The 24,802-nt window shown below is 34.8% G+C and overlaps 1 protein-coding gene across 6 annotated transcripts in view; it reads left to right on the plus strand.

The window, feature by feature from the left end:
- LOC129952611 (protein muscleblind) overlaps positions 1–24,802 on the plus strand; it is a 269,585-nt gene that overhangs the window by 78,742 nt on the left and 166,041 nt on the right. The window lies entirely within an intron of this gene.

Consider the following 24,802-nt stretch of genomic DNA (forward strand, 5'->3'; position numbering starts at 1 on the left):
AGATATCGACTTCAAATAAACTTTTTTATACAGTTAATAATGCAGAAAGGACTCAAGCAAATTGAATGGGTTGCTTTTTGCCAACATTTAGTTAACCCAAAATATCTAACGATCCAATAACGCTAGCGACTTGAATTCAATTTTGTATTATATTTATATAAATAAAAAAAATAAAAATAACCGTCACCTCGAATATTTCTCAAACAAAGAGAAAAATATCAAAATGACAGTTATTTTTTACAAAAATTAAAACCTAAATTACTAAAACTTGGTAAAAATTTATTTTCAAATGAATTCCATTGAATAAAAAATATTGTTTTCAACATTCAGTAAAATAAAAAAAAAGAAATGACTTTTTTTACAGAAAACAAACTAAAACTCAATAAAAATTCAATTTCGATCCAAATATCTTTTCAATAACTAAAAATGTTGTCATCAAACTAATTTTATCTTTAAGAAACTATTGTTTATTCAGTAAAATTTGTATAAAAATCCAACAGTCAGTTTTTCCCTAAAAATTAAAATCTACAACAAAAATCTATATTTAAGTCTCGATATTCCTTGTATGAATGGCATTGACTTCAAAATGATTTCATTTTGATCTTAATTTTGTTGTTAACGTAAAATATTGTTTTAAGACAAATCCAATCTTTATTTGTTTACATACTGAGGCATACAAAAGAATACAAATCTCGCAATCAAAATTAAATTTTGAAATCAAACTATTTCCTGATATACAAACTGTTGTTGAAATATGTTGTCTCCAAACTGTTTATCTCAAGTTTTAAGCAAGGCAAATTGACCCAGCCTCTTTTTTAAATTACCGCAGCAGGCGGTATTTTTTCGAATGGCAAAATTGTATCAAATGTTAAAAACAACATTTAATATAAGATAAAATTAGTTTGAAGCCAATATTTCAAATTTTTGAAAAGATATTTGAGTCGATAATCAATTTTAACAAACTTTTGTTAATTTTTGTTCGTTTTTTAATTTTTTTGTAAAAAAATTGTCATTTCGATTTTTTTCAAAATTTTATTGAATGTTAAAACCATATTTTTTGAAATATATAAGTAAATTAAAGCCAATATCTCATAGTTTTGAAAAGATATTTGAGTCAAAAATCATTTTTTACCAACTTTTATTAATTTTCGTTTAGGTTTTTATTTTTTTGTAAAAAAACTGTCAATTCCATTGTTCTCAAAATGTTCCAAATGTTGAAAACAATATTTTTAAAAAGATAAAATAAGTTTGAAACCTAAATTTCAAGTTTTTAAAAAGATATTTGAATCGATATTCAGTTTATACCAACTTTGAGTAATGTTTTTTTTAGATTTTTATTTTTTATAAAAAAAAAACTGTAAATTCGATTTTTCTCAAAACTTCGTTTATATCACGATACAATATATTATATAAAATTTTATTCAAGTCTCTACCATGTTTGGTTCGTAAGATATTAAGGGTTAACCAAAATGTTCACCTTTTTTCTAACTGCTATGGTAAAAAAAACCACCCACGTAATTTTCTTGAGAGCCCTTTCTGCCTTATTATCTGTATAACAAAGTTTATCGAAAAAAAAAACGTCGCGAACGTAAAAATCTTTTATTTCGACGCTAGGGACCTTGAAACGTCGAGAAACTTTAAAATTTTCAAGTTGACAAATCGGACCCATTACAATAACTTCCTATGGGAAGTTAAAAAAGCATAATTAGCAAGAAATTTGCATTTGAAGAAAATTGACAAAAATAATTATTTCCACTACAGTATTTTTTTAAATTTATTATCAATATTGTTGCAGTTTTGTAATGGTTGTGTCCGAATCTAACAAACATACAATCTATCTAATGTTTTATTTGAATAGTTATTATTGTTATGTAAATTGTTTATTATTGTAAATAATTTGAAATTCTCAACATAATTTCTTTTTGTTGATGATTTATAATATTGATAGATGATATATAATGAAAAAGAGACAAAATTATCTACTAAAAAGGAAGTTGTTCTAGGTCTAATGTAATGTAATTAAGTGAATATATTAATGGTCAATGACACAACTGACAAATTAATCCTTATATGAGCGATGTGATATTACATAAAAAGATCAAATTCGTTCTTCGAAAGATGTCCACTTTTATGAGCTATCTGATTATGAGGGATGTCGGTAAGGAGAAAGTATACTGTGTTAGATTTAGATTATTTCTGCGTGGACTTTTTTCATATAAATACTAGCGGCTCGGTACGTGCTTCGCTACGTATAAGCATAGTTATAAAAAAATGATTATTAAGTTCATTTATTCAAACAAAACAAAACATTTTAAATTGCTAGCAATTTCAAAGTCCAAATGACCCAAATGATATATTGTTTATATTATATTTATCAGCAATGAGTTAAAACTAAATAATAAAAAGAATTGGGTACTCTTACTTTGGTGGCTCTTTATGTGTTAGTCTAAACCACTTGGATAAACAATATTTTTAGTTTTTCCATTTTGAGCATCAATAAATAAAAAAGTTTGGGGTACCGACTCTCGAACAGGGAACATAAAGTTGGCCATGTGAAAAACATGATTCCTTCAAATTGACACCACAAACGTGAAGTTTTTGTCGTAGGGCCTTATTTATGGACATCGCAAATGATAAACACACAGGATATTGTAATCTTTTGAATATCAAATGGCATATTTATTAGAATTATAGGGATACTCGGTATCAAACACACTTATCCTTTTGATTTACCAGTTAAGATTGTAGCTTCAATCAAATTTGGCGATTACTTTTACACTGCTAATCTGGTGGCATTACACAGTTTTGGTGGATTGATGTTTCGTAATAATATAATCAAAGAACCAGTTTCAATGAATTTAAATTGGATAATTCATTGCCTCATCTTGATTCATAACACTGTCAATTGATTTATATGTAGTGACTACACGTGGCAGTTTCGCTTGAATTTGAAATGTCATTGATATAATTGTTTTTCGGTGCTAAAATGAATGTTCGGAAAAACACATTCAATAAACTCATCTATAGATAGATGAGACAATTGTACAAAAATTGTTCCGTAAAGTTATCAATCCGTTGGTACTGTCGATTGGTATTTTATCATCACCAATTTCTAACAATTTTTTTGATAACTCATGGGCAGTTGCATCATTATGTAGGTGAATACGCATATTAATGTTCAGTGTCAATTTTCGTACATATCTCCAAAGAACTGATGATTTCAAACAGGCGTTTATTTCATCAGTAGGAGTTGATCGAGGAAAGACAGGCAATGTTTGACGAAAGTCTTTTGACAGCAATATCAGAGCATCACTAAAACAGCTTTTGATTACCACGTAAATCTTGCATTATTCGATTAAATGCTTCTTTTGATTTTTTATTCGCCATTGTGCACTCATCCCATAAAATAATTGATGTTAATCGCAGAAATTTTACTATGCCAGAATTTCTCGAAATATTGCAAGTTGGAGTTTCAATCACCCGTACATTCAATGGCAATTTTATTGCAGAGTGTGCGACCACCTTCTAATAATGTAGCAGCAATTCCCGAGATGCAAGAGTCAATGCAATTTTCTGTTCCGATGGAATAGTAGCTAAAATCAATGATACAACGAAAGTTATCATTATATACGATTGTACAAATATGTCATTAGAATTTAACTCCTGCTCACGTTGCAATTTACGATCAAAAAAATCATGTATCTCACGATTTGGTGCGTTCATACACAATTGTGCTAATGCTTTATTTACAATCGTTAGGCACATATCTTCAATTATTATTACTGCTTCGTTGTACATTTCCAAGGTAATCAACAAATCGGGATTTCTTTAAGTATTAGTACAAATTGTTTGTGTGTTGATTTTACACCTTTTCAAGATTTGTTTTAATTTTCTTTACGTACAAACCTTCTCTGAACTTCCACGAATAATTCAAGACCAAAATTAGCCAAATCGGTAAAGGCATTGTTGAGTTATAACATTACAACGAAAAGTGGCATTGATTTTTATATATATAGATAAATATTTGATCAGAATTAAATTATTACATATTTACATAATATGTAAATGTATATTTCAAATTAAAAAAAAATTGAGTGTTGCTAAAGATCTTCAATCGAAAAAGAGAAAAATGTTGTAAATAATAAACCAAAGTAAAACTACAAATATTTTTTGTTGTAGTATGACCCCAAGTTGGTTGAGGTTATATCTATGTTGTCTCCATCGGCCTTTACTGTGCGGTGTTTGAATTGTGTTACAAAAATGTCCATCTAAACAAAAAATGCCTGAAGGTGCATTTTAAAATTTTGCAAGGTTAGTGAGTGCTTCACTTTTCTGTTTTGATTTTCTGATACTGTGAATTCCAAATTGAGGGACAAACGATAAAAAGTCGTATTTTTGTTTTCCAAGAATAACGAATGAACACTGAGAACCAAAAGATATTAGATTATTTCAGCTTTTTTCGAATATGACTAATAGTGCGGGTGGAACTATTATTCGTTGTCATTTAAACAAAATATAGTCTGGACATACATTCATGGACAGACGAGAGCCCAGGACAGACATGACTCTATGGAAAATATGAATATTGCAGGATATCTTTTAGCTGTGTGTTTTGATATGTCTATCTAAAAAGTAGGAAATGTGATATAAGGGATCGGAAACTCAGTACGGAGCATGGAATCGGGACTCTTGCTTTTTAAAGTTAAATAGTTGGAGATTTGTACTTATTGCTTTGCATAAAACTTTCAGAAAGTAATTTAAAATGTAATGTTGCTGCACGAAGACGCTATCTTTTATCTACCTAAACATCAATCAATTAATCAGTGTGCTACATTGCCACCTGGATTTCGAAAAAAAACAACAATTCCTATATGCGAGTAATCTGAGAAGTATTGGACCTACAGTTTTTATGCTCAATCTGAACGAAGTACCCATGATAAAAAAAACTTTACAAGGTATAGGCAGCGATTGAAGACAAGATCTTTGACATGGCAGTTCTACGCACTAACCTTCACGCCACTGTTACTAATTAAGAGTGGAAATAAAGCAGTTTGTATTTAACATTTAAACGAAGAATGTCGCATTGGAGACAAAGTAAAGGTATTATGGCGAAAAGTTTCGGTCTCAATTTTTAACAGGCATCTTCACACGGTGAGCGTAGAGTTCAATTGAAAATATTCAGCTTGGATGCATATACTTAGGTAGGCGATTTGTGGGATCCGGTTTTGCCGTCAACAAAGAAACACAACCAGTTCTTTAAAATTATGAAGCAATATAAAAAGCTTATCAGTAATTATTTTTCGAGATAGAAAAAAGATTTTCGAGTTTTTGAAAAAAAAAAACCCATCGATTGTAATGGCAGTAGTAGGAACAAACGTACTGCAAATCGTCGGCCTCAAAAGCAAACTCGTAACTCATAAATTGCAAATTTCACCTCAAGACGAGATTTCTTGATCTAAATATTTCTATATTAATTTCAACCTATTGGACTATGGAATATGATATGATGATAAACCAACCTCTGTCTATCAACTCCTACTCTTACCTCCACGTGGTGAACATCGGGTGCCTAGTACCCCAACTGAAGATTGGGTTCCAACCCCAGTGGAAAGTTGTTGGGGCAGCAAACGAGAGAAGTGGGGAGAGGTGTTTCCACTAAGACACGTCTCCTTATCCAGACGGTGGAGGAAATCCCAAGATGGAATCAACGGTGGCGTCTACAGTTCCAGTAAGGTTGAACTACTTAGTGAACACCTTATAGGGCTTCTTCGACTTATTCGGAGCCCAGTCCTGTAAGGAGCGGTTTTATCCGGCTCCCCATTCTTGGAGTTATACTTAGGATCTGGCCCTCCAGGTTGTAGGTTGTGCGTCGGGTTGACTTCCTGGCCACGTAAAAGCTTTCAAAGTTGCGAAGCACTAACAAGCCTCGGATACGGATGGATTTACTGTTGACAACCAACGCAAACGAATAAAGGACAGCGAACTTCGGATATGCACGTGGAATGTTAGGTCCCTCAACAGACCACGTGCGGCCGAAGAATTAGCGGAGGCCCTAGAACGATATGAAGCAGATATCACCGCCATCCAGGAAATACGATGGGATGGGCCGGGCAAAAAGAGGATGAAAAACTGCGATATTTACTATGGTGACTGCTACCAAGAAAACCAACAGCGCTTATTTGGATAAATTCGGCAACATTAGCCTGATATGCGCACACGCCCCCACAGAAGAGAAAGACGACAACACCAAAGATATGTTCTTCGAGCTCTTAGACAAAACATATGAGCAGTGCCCTAGCTACGATATTAAAATAGTCCTGGGCGATTTTAATGACAAGCTAGGAAGGGAAGACATCTTTGGTGGAATAATCGGGAAGAACAGCCTGCACGACAACACTTCCGACAATGGATTCAGGCTCATAAATTTTGCTGCGGGGCGAAACGTCTTGGTAGCCAGTACGCGTTTTCCACACCTCAACATCTACAAAGGAACTTGGACTTCTCCAGATCAATCTACCGTCAACCAGATTGACCATATTGCGATCGAGGCCAGACACGCTTCCAGCATTATGGATGTACGAACTTTCCGAGGAGCTAACATCGACTCGGACCACTACCTCGTTGTAGCCAAGGTAGCACTTCGGATTTCCAGACCCAAGACAAAACAGGGAGGTGCTGGGAGAAGATACAACGTCGAACGGCTACAATCGCCAGAGATCGCCAAATCCTTTTCCCTACGAGTTACAAGTAACCTCTCTCGAAGTTCTCTGCCGCCAACACAATGTATCGAAAACCAGTGGCAACATTGCCAAGATGCAATCAGAGAAGCCGCCTCTGATGTGATGGTTTTCAAACAGCCACCAACAAGGAACCCCTGGTTTGATGGAGAATGTCGGCAGACAAATGCAGCCAAACAAGAGGCACGCAAAGTGGCGCTGCATAAAAGGACGAGAGCTGCTCGTGAGCTCTATGAGCAGAAGAGGCGAGAGGAACGCTGACTTCTCAGAAGGAAAAAGAGAGGGCATGAGAAGCGTGCGGTCGAAGATGTTGAGAGGTATAAAAGCAGGAATGAGGTTCGAAAGTTTTATGAACAGGTGAAACGAAATTCACAGGTACATAAACCCAGAACCGAAGGCTGCAAAGACAAAAGTGGAAACATCATAGTGGAACCGCAGTTAATGCTGAGGATATGGAAGGACCACTTCTGCAGACTGTATAACGGCGACGAAGAACTGAATTCCGCTGTCAGGCAGGATGATCCATTCAATATAGACGACGAAAGCCAACAATCCCGTCCTCCCGACTAAGAGGAAGTAAAGATTGCCATATCTAAGTTGAAGTCTAATAAAGCCGCTGGAGCAGATGGCTTGAATGCCGAGCTCTTTTAAGCAGCTGGAGATAAGTTGGTTAGGAGCATGCACCAACTTATTCGTAAGATATGGTCGGAAGAAAACATGCCCGATGAATGGAACCTCAGTATTGTTTGCCCGATCCTGAAAAAAGGAGACCCTCTAAACTGCACCAACTATAGAGGAATAAGTCTACTTAACATCGCCTATAAAATCTTCTCTGCCATAATATGTGAACGTCTAAAGCCCATCGTCAACAACCTGATAGGTCCTTATCAGTGTGGTTTTAGACCAAGAAAGTCCACAGTTGATCAAATATTCACATTACGGCAGATCCTGGAAAAAACTCAAGAGCACCAAATCGACACCCACCATCTTTTCATCGATTTCAAATCCGCATATGACAGCATCTACAGGGACGAGCTGTATAGAACCATGTCTAGTTTTGGCATCCCTGCCAAACTCGTCCGTTTGTGCAGGATGACCATGGAGAATTCACGCTGCTCCATAAAGGTTGGAAACAACTTCACAGAACCTTTTGATGTCAAAAAAGGTTTTAGACAAGGTGATGCGCTGTCATGCGATTGTTTTAACATCGTGCTTGAAAGAATAGTGCTCACACGTCAACACTAGAGGCACTATCTTTCAAAAGTCTGTCCAATTACTGGCATATGCTGATGACATTGACATAATCGGAAGAACTCAGCGTGATGTCAATGGGGCTTTTGTGAGTATTGAGGCAGAGGCGGCGAAAATGGGTTTAACGGTTAATGTGGGCAAAACAATGTACATGCTGTCGTCTAGAAAGGACATACAACACCGACGTTTTGGTCAAAACGTCACAATCGACAGACGTAACTTTGAGGTAGTCAAGGACTTCGTCTACCTAGGCTCCGCTGTAAACGCAGAAAACAACACCAGCGCTGAGATCAAACGCAGAATAACTCTTGCTAACCGCTGTTTCTTTGGACTAAGAAAGCAATTGAGTCGTAATGTCCTCTCTCGAGGGACCAAAGTGTTGCTATATAAGACCCTTATCATCCCCGTCCTGCTATACAGTGCAGAAGCATGGACCATGACAAAAGCGGATGAAAGCATCTTGGGTCGCTTCGAGAGAAAAGTTCTTCGTGTGATCTACGGTCCCGTATGCATCGAAGGGGAGTGGAGGAGAAGATGGAACGACGAACTGTACGGGCTGTACAGCGACGTAGATTTAGCAAGAAGAGTAAAAGTCCAACGACTAAGATGGCTGGGTCACGTAGAGCGCATGGAAACCAATGCTCCGGCCCGGAAAGTCTTCGAATCCGCACCCACAGGACAGCGCAGTAGAGGAAGACCGCGGATCAGGTGGAGCGCACAAGTGGAAGGTGACCTCACCCAACTTGGAGCGCGTAACTGGAGACATCTAGCTAGGGACCGAGCTAGATGGAGAAGTTTGTTGGGTGAGGCCCTAGTTCACACAGGACTGTAGTGCCACCTTAAGTAAGTAAGTATTGGACTATGGGAGTTAGTTAAATTATGCTACAAATGGTCAATCAAAAAAATTTACCAGAAAATGGATTGCAAATATAATTTTTAATTTCATATTTCCAACCATATTGGATAAATGCAGTATCCCGGGAAGTGCCACACAAAAATTGTAATCAAAGTTCTATTTTATAATTTTTTCCTGTGGACAGATATTCTCACTCTCACCAAGGGGATTGGAACCAATTTGTTGAAATCCTAGTTGCAATCCAAGTTCATAATTCCTTTTTGTACAGTAAGGTTTGTATATAGAGGACCAGCGTGAGTATTAGAAAAAGTAGTGGTTTAAATTCTTGAGAATTGCAATATAAGGAAAAGTCAAGTCTTCAAAAAAAAACACATTTGCGTAGTATGATTAAGCTACAAATCTCAGTTATTCACATTACAGCTCAAGGGTTAAATGATGAGCTATCCTAGAAGCATTAACAAACTTTTAAACGGGTTATTTCACTGGTAATACACGAATTTTAATTTGCATAATTGGGTTCTTGATTTAACTGTCACAAACCATTTTGAAAGCTTTCTATCTATGTCTATATCCAATGTATCTATCTATCTATCTATCTATCTATCTATCTATCTATCTATCTATCTATCTATCTGTCTATCTATCTGTCTATCTATCTATCTATCTATCTATCTATCTATCTATCTATCTATCTATCTATCTATCTATCTATTTATCTATCTATCTATCTATCTATCTATCTATCTATCTATCTATCTATCTATCTATCTATCTATCTATCTATCTATCTATCTATCTATCTATCTATCTATCTATCTATCTATCTATCTATCTATCTATCTATCTATCTATCTATCTATCTATCTATCTATCTATCTATCTATCTATCTATCTATCTCTCTATCTATCTATCTATCTATCTATCTATCTATATATCTATCTATCTATCTATCTATCTATATATCTATCTATCTATCTATCTATCTATCTATCTATCTATCTATCTATCTATCTATCTATCTATCTATCTATCTATTTATCTATCTATCTATCTATCTATTTATCTATCTATCTATTTATCTATCTATGTATATATCAATGACAACTTAACAAGCTCATTTTCAAAAACTGTATTTAAATGGAAGATAAGAGCAGTGCACACAAGAGGGAGATGTCATAGGTTTTCTCAAAATCCACCTCTGTTTACCAACTCTTATTCTCACCTCCCTTCGAATAATATCGGGTAATAAAACGTCTACTGGACATTGGGCTTCAACCTCAATGGAGTTCTTGAAGTTATACTGAGCATCTGGCGCTCCAGGTTTGGACTTATTTCAACGTCGGGGTGACTTCCTGACCGCGGGAAAATACTGTTTTGATTTGTTTACTGTGTTGTATTTGTAATATCGACAAATAGATGTGAATTTCAACGAAAAAATTTGACTTCTTTTCACGCATATATAGAATTGATTCCTCAGTTTTAAGGGGAAATATCACAATTTTTAGAGGAAGCGTCACGCATACTTGAATTACTTTATGAATCAGATGTTCGCTATAGCTTGTAGGCAAACAAAGATGGCTAATCAAGATTTATGTGTGTTGGGTCCTTTAAACAGATTTTATCGCCCTCCAAGTCTGATGGACTGCTACCGAAAGCGAAGGCAGCCACTATTTGGTTGTGGATTGCGTTGGAACTAGATTCGGGCAAAAAGTCTTGCGTTTCAACACTGTTACCGAGGGCATCACAACAATTTGCATCAAGGCCAAATTTGCCAAACTGTGTTAAGAGATTTTAACTCCAAGGTAGGAAGAGAAATCATCTTTAACGGCACAGTCTTAAGACACGGCTTGCATCATACCCCCAACAATTACTAGATACACAATCTTCCAAATATCCGTCCCATTATTCGGATACACCCTTGCTATTGACATAGTTGGTAGATCAATGGCACGGTTCCGAGCATTGCGACCAAGTGTATGGTATGCATCCCATAAAGAAATTAAATTTAACGACGACGTCTTGGAAACAACATCACCATGGACCGCTATAAATTTCATGTTGTTGACTGTCCTTCAAAATCGAAATTCTTAATATTGAAAAATCCGGAAAACAACAATTTCCTCCAATAGGATGTTTAAAACAAACATATTTATTAAGGTCTAGCATTCTTAATTCGAAATTAAACTATGTATTTTTGCAACGAAATAGAACTTACGAGTATTTTAAAACTATAAAACCTTTTGATACACTTTAAGTTTGTTCCAATGCAATGTGTGGAGTTTTTTGTTTGGAGAAAAGTTCTGTGCATATACATATCTATATAATATACATTTACTGGGAAGTATATACAGTTAGTTTTATTTGTTTTTTCTTTTAAAGTTTTGCAGTGATTTGTGCGAGTGATTGGCAAGTTTGTCTTTTTTCTTAATTTTGGTTGTCTGTCGTTAGAGTTAAGAACTAACCGAGTGTTAGGAATGTGAGTGAATTAACGACGAAGATTACCATTGTCTTTAAGAAGTAGCAGTGGGAGAAGAAGTGGTACCTACCAAGGACAATGAATGAATGAAATTCTTTGCACAAAGAGGAAAATAAATCAACTTGCTTACGTGATATTTGCAAAAAGTTTTTACAAGTTTTCTAGAAGTCTTCTGATACGTACCTACCTGAAAGAATCAGAAAAAAAGTTTTAGTTGAATAAAATCCAGCTATGGCATTTGTTTAGGGACTAAATGCTACTAGGTATAAATGATTTCATAGGGTAGTATAGAAATTTAATGATCTTCAATATAATACATTTAACACAAAATTTTTAGAAATTCCACTAAGGGATACGGAAAAGATTTAATTGCCAGGAGGTTATCCACTTTAATAAGTTTCAATTCCATCTTTCAAAAGTTTGTAGGTTTTCGTGTTTTGTTAAAAAAGTTTTCACTTGAGTTATTCTTATAGATTAAAAATGATCAACAATATTTTGCATATTTTGAAATAGCTTGATTTCAAAATCTATTTTTGCTCACGAGATTCCAATTACAGTACCATTTCTTAACAGTTTTTATTTCTTATAATAAACAAATACAAATTGTATGAATGAGAAATTGTTTGAAGTAAATATCTTCTTTATTCAATAGATATCGAACATCAATATTTGTTTTGGAGATAAAATGATTTATTATAATATTTTTTTAATTTTCTTTGATTTATAAAAAAAAACTTTAATTGGAATTTTTTCCAAAAATATTCTTGTTTGGTTTCACGTTACAATGTATAATATAACATTTAATTCAAGCCGCTAGCGTTATTGGTTCGTGAGATATTTAGGGTTAACTAAAATGTTTACCTTATTTTTTAAATAGCTATGGTAAAAAATCCACCATCTCAATTTGTTTGAGAGTCCTTTCTGCATCTTTTTGCATTATTATCTGTATAACAAACATTTATTTAAGGTCGATATCTCAACTGGTTCTTGAGCTATGCACGACAGAAAAACATCGAAGGGGTACGTACATACGCACGCACAGACATCTCTCTAAAAATCTTTAGCCGTGTTTTGTTGGAAAATCTATCAATAGTATAATAAGATCTTAGACGATTAACAAAAACAATATCCGCAGTATGAATACTACCGATAAAAGTTAAAGTAGAATCTTCCTATGGGTGGGTTTTTGACATCGAACGTATCTTATATGATTTCGTTCTCAAATGTTGGTACGATTGATATTGCATTTGTATCTCGATGGCTGTGTTCGTTCGGACTTATTTTGCAAGAGAAAACAATAGAAAAGATAATTAAGTTTTGCTATGTTTCTACCAAACGTTTATCTCAGTTTAGATTAAATAAATCTTTTTGATGTTTCCACCGCACAAGAAGATTTCAAAATGATTAAGTATGACAATAAAGAACTGATTATATCAGCACCATATAAGAATATGCTACCTACTCAATGTTCAATTTTTTTTCTTTAATTTAATTAAAATAAAACTATATTTTTTGTACACAAACATGCATAATGCATTATTTTTGTAAAACCAACTAATCCACACAGGTTTTTCTCACAAATTTTGACTCGACTCCGATCCGAGACCGAAATCGAGTCGAATCAAGCTCATTTCAACTCGATTCAGGTGTATAAAGAATTGATGAGAGCTTCTAGCTCGCTTCAACACCACATGTTAATGTAGTAGTCTACGAACGAACTCCCTCCTTGAAGCAATTGTTAAATGACCTTTTTTATAGAATCTTAATTTCCAGAGGTTTTTTACCATTTCTTCTTGAAAGTTGTCTATTTTATTATTTTTTCACAAAACTTTCTTCTATTCGTGTTTTTTTGATTATTATTCTCACAGATCTTCTTTCAGTTGTACCAAATTTAAAATAGAAAAATTTGATAACTGCCGATGCGTTTGTTTGGGAATTTTCTACTATACTATTTATAGTATGCCAAAAAAACACTGGTTTTTATTTCGGCTTTAGGGCCTTGAAACGTTAAGAAGCAATTGTTAAATGACCTTTTTTATAGAATCTTAATTTCCAGAGGTTTTTTACCATTTCTTCTTGAAAGTTGTCTATTTTATTATTTTTTCACAAAACTTTCTTCTATTCGTGTTTTTTTGATTATTATTCTCACAGATCTTCTTTCAGTTGTACCAAATTTAAAATAGAAAAATTTGATAACTGCCGATGCGTTTGTTTGGGAATTTTCTACTATACTATTTATAGTATGCCAAAAAAACACTGGTTTTATTTCGGCTTTAGGGCCTTGAAACGTTAAGAAATGTCAAAATTTTCGATTCGACAAATTAGATCGATTACAATAACTTCCTATGGGAACTTAATACATTTGTCATTTAGATTTATTACAAAAAAATTAAAATGGCTTTGATTATTTTTAACAACACTAACATTTTTAGTTATAATTAAAATTATGTTATTTATTTACCAGTTCAGTAACTTTATTTGTGCATACAAACTATATCTATCATACATATTTGAAGTAATCTGTTTTAGTTTTATGTACAAGTTAAGTGTAGATATTTAGATTTTTTTCCCAAAACTAGAGGACTAATTTTCTTAGACTAGTAGAACATTTTTCATTTCAATCATTTCAAGGTCTTAACAATTTATTATGCAGGTATTCAGTTTTTAAGTTTAAAAACTCTAAGTTCGCCATTTATGTGGCTTCGCCTTCGATGCGGAACCAACTGTGCAACATTAATTAGATTTGTTCTGAGGGGGTCAAGCATGTGTTCTAGAAAATATTCGTTTTAACATAACAACAAAGGATGAAAATGAAATGAAACACAATATCAAACCAAAAAGCAACACTCGGAGAACAGACAAATTTGAAAACAATTTTTTGTTCGTATTATACCATTATTCTTTTGCGTGGGCTGTCCTTATATGTAGTATCAAAAGTGGTAGGTTTGTACATATATATGTTTGTTGCGTAGGATCCTGTTGATTATACTTCCTTTTTAGATACTTTGGTTTTGTTCCACCACAAAAACTTGTATGTACACTCAGATACTCGTAGGTCCTATGTATCCATTTTTGAGCTTTAAAATAACAAGCTACTTTATGCATTGTCCTGGTGTATTTTTGTGTTTCCAAACATTATACATATGTATGTACCTGCATATTAGATATATGTATGTACATATGTATATAAAAATCTTTATTGTGTTGCTTTTGAGGTAAATTATAGAAAACATTTTTTTCAGGAGGAGATAAAATGTTTACTTTTGTTCTTTGTTGACCACTTCTGTTCCTGACTAGCTGTGACAAGTCAAATAGCATAACACTAAATTATGGCATATAAAGTAAAGATTCTGTATTTTCCTTCTTTGCCAAAAAATTTCATAAAGATCTGTTCAAGAAGAGTTTATTTCTAGTGTTATAATGAAAATGAAAGGAACTCCTACAATATTTGTAAGCATATTTACATATGTAGGTTTGGGTATAACCTCTGCATAATACAGAAACTGCAAAGAAAGCAAATAAGGAAAGCAATTATTTGTACTTTTTCTTAAAAATTGTCATCTTCATAATCAATATTTTATATGGTTTCGAAAAGAATTTGCTTCATGATCCTCCAGTTACAAATATTATTTTCCACACTTGAAATAAAACCAAGACTCTAAGATGTAAACCATTCAATACTACCAACCTTAACAGCTATATAAACCAACTGGTGCATGTAAACCTCTCTTTCATCTCTCTATTCATTCTATTCATTATTTCATTCCAAGCTGTAACATTCTCGATCTCTCTCAATAAATATCTTTTTATAACTTATCGCTTTTTATTACTGGCATCCCTACAGGTTATGGGCCCAGATTAATTTTAAAATAAAGTTTATAAAACCGCGAATTTCATTGTCTGATTTGTTTTTAAATTTTGTATGTAAAAATATCTAATTCTTCAATATTCAATATTGAGAAATTGCTCGGGCGTGAAAATTATAACACTTGGGCGTTCGTTCTCAAGAATTTCCTCTAACATGAAGAACTGTGGGACACAGTGCGAGGTATATATCCTGCAGGAGGAATTAATGTGAAACTCGACACAAAAGCGAAATCGAAAATAATTTTGCTGATAGACAAGATAAATTACGTTTGTGTCAACAGCTCATAAACTCAAAGAGATCGACATGCCAACTCGAGGTACGCTACTCCTTGCTGGTTCATGGAATATGCCCCGATGATCATGGGTATAGTATCTGGTTAGATCAGTATTTATATTTCGACAGACATATATATACTGACCAGGGCCAGAGGAGCCTTCGCTCTGACGAAACGGCTGTTTTTTAGCAGTCGGCTTGACCCCAGAGTGAAGGTAATTTGCTACATGGGCCTCATACCGCCAATGATCGTTTATGGCTGTCCTGTGTGGTTCAACGTTGCCCCTTCCCAAATGGAGAAGTTTCGGGTGTTCGAGCGACAGTGTTTACGACGCTTATGAGTATTTCGAACAGCCGAGTATTCTTATGTGCATTACTTTTCCAACGAGGTCCTATACAACGGGGCACGAATCAACAGAATTGACAATTTCGTGATAAAACTCGTTCGAGGTCACATTGCAAGAGCTATGTCTTCGACCAACAATTTAATTTTCGGGGCGTTCTATCCGAACGACGAGTATTTTGAAAGTGCACGCTTGAGCGGGTTCATTCCACCAGAGGCATTCCTCTTTTTAGACAAATGCGGTCTGATACAGGATAGATTGGCAGTTCCGTTAATCTACCACGTCAGACGAAGAACCGTGGATATGCGGCTCCCGTAAAATCGGGACGTCATGGCACAAGGTGGAGCGGAGCTCCTTCGGTTCAGTTCGGCTGTGTCCGAGCGGGACCGAACTGATAGGGTGAAGCAGGAGAACCAGTTTTGGTGGCTTCAATCGGCACTTGATAATGGGTAGTCGGGATGGGGTTTAAGCCTTGGCCGGCTTACATACGTGTTTTATAGTTTTAGGGTTTAGTTTTAAGTAGAATAGGCAAAGTGGCACAAAAAGAAATGCACAACAGATGTGCAAGGTGCACTATTTTCCAAATCAGCACATCATAAGAAGAGAGTGTCATTGATAGTTTTTAGGTGCTTTATTTGTAATCGTTTTGGTCATCGAGCGGTGGAGTGCACAGTTAAAAAAGATGTGAAGCCAAAACAACATGAAGTGGGTCTGTTTACTGGTTTTGTGGCATCTACCCTGAATGAATCCGATTGGTTTGTAGATTCTGGTGCGAGCATGTACATGAGCATGCGAAAAGACTTATTTAGTGAAATAAGAGAGTCTCCGAATAAAGAAATTTTCGTGGCCAACAAGCAAAAGTTGGCAGTTGAAGCCGTGGGCAATGTCAGTGTCGATGTTTTCGATGAAAATTATGTTATAAGACGTATAACTGTGTCCGAAGTGCTGTTTGTTCCCCACCTGATGGCAAATTTGATATCTGTAGGTCAGATAATCAACAAGGGACATGAAGTTAATTTAAAAAAAGACAAATGCATAACTTCATTGAATGGAAAAATTATTGGAACCGCTCGTCTTCAAAGCAATATGTTCAAATTAGACTGCCCGCCTGCTCACATGTGTATGACCACTAGAACATCAACATCTTATTCTGAACTGTGGCATGCTCGTCTGGGTCACTTAAATTACAATGATTTGACGAGAACCAAAAGCATGGTGAATGGAATGAACTTCAATGACAAAGCATCAGTAAATTGTGTTCCGTGTGTTAAAGGAAAGATGGCTCGAAAATCCTTTAAGACAACTGCAGCTCTTACACTCCGACTTATGCGGTCCGATGAAAAAATCTTCGATTGGTGGAGCTAAGTATTTTCTTACTTTCATAGATGACTTTTCGCGTACGGTTTTTATTTATTTTTTGCAGGCAAAAACGGAAGTACCAGCACTCTTTGCGCAATTTAAAGCCAGTATCGAAAATGAGACAGCGCATAAGATAAAGTGCTTGCGTACAGATAACGGCACAGAATATTGCAACCGACAGTTCATGGCTATTCTCAACAAGAATGGAATACGTCACCAGACAACTGTCCCGTACAGCCCTTAGCAAAACGGAGTAGCGGAGCTCATAAACTGTACTATCGTTGAGCGAGCTCGAAGCATGCTGTTTCACTCTGAGCTAGGGAAGCCATTCTGGGCTGAGGCTGCTGCAACTGCCGTGTATCTAATAAACCGTTCTGCTTGTTCTGCAATTCCTGACTGTACACCTCAGGAAGTTTGGTCTGGAGTAAGACCTGATCTAAGTCATCTACGTTTTTTCGGCTCAAAGGTGTTGGCACATATTCCCAAAGTCAAACGTTCTAAGTGGGATGCAAAAGTGCATGAATTGATCTTCGTCGGATACTGTGAGTATTCTAAAGGCTACCGCTTGATGAATCTCAGAAACAATCACATTGTGAAAGGCCGTGATGTCGTTTTCTATGAAGACGATTTCTATCAACAAGAACATCCGCCATCAGTGTCACAAGAAATTGAAATTCCTATAGATGTTGACGAAAATATAGATGTAGTGGAGGAAGAAGACGATATTTTGTCAAACCCGATAGAACTTTCATCAGATCCAGATACGGTTGACGATTCATCCGTATATCTCGACCCTGATACAACAGCGTCAAGTACGCCATCAACATCCGATAACAATCCAGTAAGACGATCACCGAGAATACCAAGACCTATGAACATGGACGATTATCACTTGTATTCAGCTTAAACAATTATTTACGATGACCCACTACCGGTACAAGAAGCGTTAAATGGACCAAATCAAGCGGAATGGAAATGTGCTATGATGGGAGAGTACAAGTCCTTGATAGACAACAACACCTGGACTATAATGGACCAACCTAAGAATACAAAGCCGATCAACTACAAATGGGTCTTCAAGACTAAGCGAGATGAAGAAGGTAATATTCTCCGACATAAACAGCGACTAGTCATCAAGCAATGCTCGAAGAAGCCAGGGATAGATTATCAGGAAACATATTCTCCTGTAGTAAGATACACATCCATCAGATTCTTGATTTCAATTGCAGTAAAATATAACCTTAATATTTAGCAAATGGATGCTGTCAGTGCGTTTTTACAAGGTGAACTTACCGAGGACATATATATGCTCCATCCTGAAGGTGATTTCGGTGTGACGAAAGGAAAGTCTGTAAACTTAATAAAGCCATTTATGGCTTGAAGCAAGCGAGTCGGCAATGGACCAAGAAACTTGATGCGGTGTTGAAAGACTTAAACCTGGCAGGTGGATCCGTGTATTTACTTCAGCTTTTCAGACAACAAGATGTTCTTCATATCAGTGTACGTTGACGACTTGCTCATCTTCAGCAGTAACGAGAATTTGAAATTAAAAGTCAAGGCTAAGTTGAAACAGATGTTTACTATGAAGGACTTAGGTGAGGCAATAAATTGTGTTGACTTAAGAATAACTCGAAATAGAACAAAACATGAAATATACATCGATCAAAGGCAGTATACAACAGAAATACTCAAGCGCTTCAACATGAGTGATTGCAATCCCATTTCGACGCCGTTCGATACAAAACAGATACTGACGAAACCACAAAAACTGGACTCATCGTTTGATCCCCAGAAAATTCCTTATCAAGAAGCAGTTGGGAGTTTGTTATACTTGGTTAAAGGTACCCGACCGGATATTGATGACGCAGTAAACTACTTAAGCAAATTTAACAACAACTTCGATTCTTCGCACTGGAAAGCTGTAAAACGAGTACTTCGCTATTTGCAGGGAACTTTAAATGCAAAAATTAAATTTTCGAAGATAAATGATTGCAACTTGATTGGATTTTGCTATGCAGATTTTGCCGGTGATAAAGATGACAGAAGATCATGCACGGGATATGTCTTCGTTCAACAAGGAGGTGCCATCAGCTGTAATAGTAAACGCCAAACAACTGTAGCCCTGTCAACAACCGGGCAGAATATATGGCAATGCCAGCTGCCTTTCAAGAAGATGAGTGGTTACGTCACCTGAAGAACGAGCTGGACAGTCAACAATCGAAAAAAAATAGAGGTATTTTGTGACAACAAAAGTGCCATCAGTTTAGCAAAGACAGACGCATATCACGCACGCTCGAAGCATATAGACGTGCGTCATCAATATGTACGTGACAAAGTAGCATTGGGACACATCCACCTGGAATATGTACGAAGTGAAGATATGACTGCTGATATCTCAACAAAAGCTGTCCCAGAGATGATGGGCCTTACCGATCTTAGGCCTGATTTTAGTGGAGGTGTTAAAATAAAACCAAGACTCTAAGATGTAAACCATTCAATACTACCAACCTTAACAACTATATAAACCAACTGGTGTATGTAAACCTCTCTTTTATCTATTCCTTCTCTATTCATTCTATTCATTATTTAATTGCAGGCTGTAACATTCTCGATCTCTCTCAATAAATATCTTTTTATAACTTATCGCTTTTTATTACTGGCATCCCAACAGGTTTTAAAACTATAAAAACTAATTATTAAATATTGCTGCAGTAATAATACTTTGAGAAGAGAATAAATATTTGTAATTTAAAATTCATAACTAAACAAAAATTAAAAAAAAGAGCCTGGGATGCGACCCAAACTGATAACTTCTCATCCTACCTGTCTATTTGTCTTGTTTAAAAGTTTGCAGGTTTTCGTGTTGAGTTAAAAAAGTTGTCAGTTAAATTATTCTTAAAAAAATTAAAATTAGCACCAATATTTCTCAAAAAAAAAGTTTTATTTGAAAATCTAGTTTTGTTAAAAAGATTTTTAGTCGGAAAAAAATGTTACCTATTTTAGTAGCATTTCTTAAATTTTTGCAAACTGTCAATTAAATTTTCCTCAAAATTTGACTGAGTGTTGACAACAATATTTTTTAATAGGTAAAAGTAGTTTAAAGCCAATATCTCAAAGCTTGGAAGAGATATTTGGGTCGAAAATCAATTTTTGTCAACTTTTATTTATTTATTTGCTTAGGTTTTTATTCTTTGTAAGAAAACTGTCAATTCCATTGTTCTCAAAATGTTTCCGAATGTTGAAAACAATATTTCTTATAAGTGAAAATTAGTTGAAAGCCATAATCTCAAATTTTTGAAAAGATATTTGAGTCGAAATTCAATTTATACCAACTTTAAATAATTTTTTGTTTAGATTTTTATTTTTTTATAAAAAAGAAATTGTCAATTCGATTTTTCTCAAAATTTTACCAGATGTTAAAAACTTTATTTTTCGTTTTGGAAATAAAATCATTTTGTATTCGTAAAATTTCGAGGTTCTGCATCTTTCTTCATTAATATCTGTATGGACGAAAAAAAAAAACGTCGCGAACATACGGACGTACGAACGTACAGTTGTGTTCATAAAAATAGCAGTGCTCTCCAAATAACACAAAAAGGCCTTCAATATCAACGTTATAATATTTTTCATTAAAAGTCTAATAAAAAACTAAAATATTTTATTCGTAATAACAGAAAATAAGTATTATCGATCTTTTGCCGTTAGCTTTGTCACAGTAAAAACCGCTTTTTAAATATATGACTGTTCATAAAAATAGCAGTCGATGGCAAAGTGCTGGATCTATTACGTATGTTAGCTTACAATTACTGCTTCGTTGCATAACCATTGTTTTTTATGATGCTTCGCATCTACGCGGCGTCGAGTCCACTAAAACCTGACACCTCTCGACTGTTATTGCTTTCCACGAATAACACACTGCTTCCCACAATTCTTTCGAGTTGTTGGGTTTTGCTTTATGAACTGCGTTCTTAACATACCCCCACCAATGTGCGATGGGATTAAGGTCGGGGGATTGAGCATGCCACTCCATAGCGGATAACTTCTTCTGCGTAAACCATGATTTTGCATTTTTTTGACTTATGCTTTGGGTCATAGTTTTGTTGGTATACTCAAACCAACGACATTTCCTTTTCAGCATAGGGTAACAAATACTCCTCGAAAATTTTCACATACTCGGTTGCATCCCTTCTATCCCCCATGGGATAAATAGGCCCGACCCCTTAATATGAAAAACAAGCCCATATCATAATTTTTCCCCAACCATGCTTCACTGTTTTTATAGTGTACCGTGGATCGTATGCTGCATTTTAGGGTCTTCTCACATATTCTCGACGACCTTTGGGGCCAAAAAGGACGACTTTGCTTCTACGCTCCACAGAACATTTCTCCATTTCTCTTGCTCAATCTCTATGTGCTTTAACAAATTTCATTATCTTTGCCACATGGCGTTTCGTCAAGAATGGTACCTTGCGTGGACTTCAGGCTGGTAACTTTGCTTATAAAAGACGCCTTCGTATTGTAACAGCGCTGTAATCCCTTCTTCGATAACACCAGTGAACTGGCAACGATTGACACAAAACGTCTCTCTAACTTTATTAAAAGTACAAAATGGGTGGTTTAAATTCATTACTCTCCCATGAGTAACCTCATTAGTGGTATCACAATGAACCCTTGAGGTCTACGTGTGTCAATGACATCTGGACAGCCACTCCAACCTAACCTATTGTAACAGCGCGAACAGACAGTTCAAGTCCATTCCTTATTTTCCTAGTAGGGAAGGGTTCTGTTTAATGAATAATTTTACTATCAGTTCTTTCAGTAGCCATCCTTTTTGGGCCTCGCGTTTTCGGTTTATTTTGCCATCTTAGGGCGTTACTGACCATTTTTGCTGAGCACCCTAGGATGTCTTGAATATTTTGGCACGTTTTTCTCTCGAAACGTAGTTTTCGAATAAGTCCCATTGTTTATTTTTGAGCTAAAATTTAATATTTCTTTATATGCTAGTATGTTACAAATACTTAAAACTTTATATAATAAAATATTCACTAAACGAAAAAAAAGGAATTTTTAACGCTTTAATTATAAAATCAAAAGCACTGCTATTTTTATGAACACTCTATATCCAGAGAGTTTGAAATAATGGGTATTCACCGGTTAAATGAGGATATAACTTCAAGCTAAAAGTCCCTAATATGAAAACAAAAGACCGTTAGATGCAAGTAACCTGGTAATTTTGTTTGTAAGAGTTTCCGTTATTTAAATAATTCACAATCTAATAAAATGTGACCAGTACTGCTATTTTTATGAACACAACTATACGTACACACTCACGCACAGACATCTTTCTAAAAATCGACTCTAGGGACCTTGAAACGTAGAGAAAGGTAAAATTTCAATTTGATTACAATAACTTCCTATGGGAAGTTAACTAGTTTTTGGTGAAAACATTATTTTAACCTGTCGTTTCTAATTAGCGCTCCAGCGAATAGTATTTTCCTAAACAAAGCAAAATAAGAGTTTAGTTTTTCTAATACGTAAATCGATAGGAACGTGCAACTAATCTTGTATTTAACTTAAAACGAAAGTATTTGGATCGAATTATCTTACGTTATCTGGTAACAGATCTATACTACAGATGAAAAAGTATCTACAATCTAACCTAGAGTTAAATTTTCGATATCTAACTTTCTTTCAAAAAAAGATGTATTCTAAATAAATAAAAGAAACATCATGAAGAGATATCAACGCGTATTCTTTGCATAATCCATTTTTAAAATTAATATTTAAAATTTAAAATAAAAAAAAAATCAGACTATTCATTAAAAGTCGTCAACGAGACTCGTATCGCAGAAGCGGCACGTGATGAGACGATACTAATTTTGAAACTTCCGAGGTGAGATTCAGATATAGGAGACTGAAACCGATACCGAGAAGAGAAGACTTTTTTCGATCGGTCTATTCAAAATAAAAAATACAAAGATTAGTTGTTGTTGTCAATGCTCCTTCAATTTGTGAAATTATAGCAATTTACACTTAGGTACATAAAAGTGCACAAGCTTTAGGACTGATTAGATGTGTTTAAATTGTTGCCCAGAAATTTATGATTTTCCACTTATTTGTGACAGAATATAATATGTACATATTTCATTTTGAATAGCACACACTGTCTAATTCCATTTCAAGATGACTAATGTCAAAAAAACAATGCCTGATCTCACATTGAAAAATAGGCATACGCGACACCTGAATTCCGATGGAACAAATGCCGAGAAAAAAGTGAAACCGAGACAACACTCAGTTATTTACATGGGATCTTTACGAAGACGAGACTGAAATATTTCGATTTTCAGGAGACCAAGACGAAACTAGAAAAAGTCTCGTCCATTTAAATTTTCCTTTCACATCATTCATAATTAGTTCTATGGAAGTCAACAAGTAGAATTAAAATACACTCCGACTCTGTAATTCAAATTTCAAATGAATGAAAAAAAAATAAGGTGAATCAAATTAGATAGTGAAATAGTTTACCTATTAACACCCCTTTGGTGGAGAGTTTGCATATGAAAAAATTGAACATGATGTTCATATTGAGGCAGATTATAAGAATTATTTCAAGGATTATCCTAAGAGCATACGAATGAAATTATGTTGAATTGATTCAATAAGATTTCTACGAATTTCGTAAAAGGGAGTCCATACTTGTAGAACTTATTCAAAATGAGGACAAATATGGCAATTCTACAAGGAAAAAGTAACATAGAGATCATAAAAATATTTTGCCGTGTTTTATAAAACCAAGCATAGAACTTCCTTTATTGACGCAATAACAATAATCTGATTTGTAAATTCTTAGTTTGAGCAGAATTAAACAATCAAATCCCTAAAAGTTAACTCGTGACAGTTTGTGTTGCGAAATACAATAATAAAATACACTTTCAATTTTAGTGAAAGTTGTCGTCTGGCACTTTGAAGGGTTAAGGGTTAAGAAGGGTTTTCCTACACCAAAATGTAAAACTATCATTTTCAGCTTATAAAAGAATAAGATCACTTCACTATTTTGATCATTCTTCTTTCACAGCAAAAATAAGAAAAGTCAGTGTATACCGATTCAACTTCATGGCCTTGTTCTAAAGCGATTGAATATTAGTGTGAGAATGTGAGAAGATTTTTAGCGGTTGATCCTTTTCTAACGAATCTGTGTTTTTACTTAAACACGCTTCACTGTCACACACAACTTATTTTAAAAGTTAAGTAATGCAAGAAAGTTTTGTAACAGGCCGTAGTTTGTTATTTCCGTTTTGTCACCTTTTTTAAATATTTTATGTATTTATTATATATGTATATATTGTTTTTATTCTCCTGTTTTTGAAATTCTTTTGTTGCTCAGCCTACGAATCTTTCGTGTAAATTTTGTTTGATATCTTAACTTAGATAGACTGCTTAACGTTTAAACGAATAGAGACAAAATTGAGAAACTGACAAGAGAATTTCAATGAATTTCTCTTTCTCATAAAAATGAAGCACATACAATTTATTTTACACACCTCTTTTTCTCTCAGGGATATTTTGATTACTGCAACTGCACTCCAGTCCTTGGTATGTATCGAGATTGCGGGGAAGAGTTTTGAAATTTAGTA

Source organism: Eupeodes corollae, chromosome 3, assembly GCF_945859685.1.
Source record: "Eupeodes corollae chromosome 3, idEupCoro1.1, whole genome shotgun sequence".
Taxonomy (NCBI): domain Eukaryota; kingdom Metazoa; phylum Arthropoda; class Insecta; order Diptera; family Syrphidae; genus Eupeodes; species Eupeodes corollae.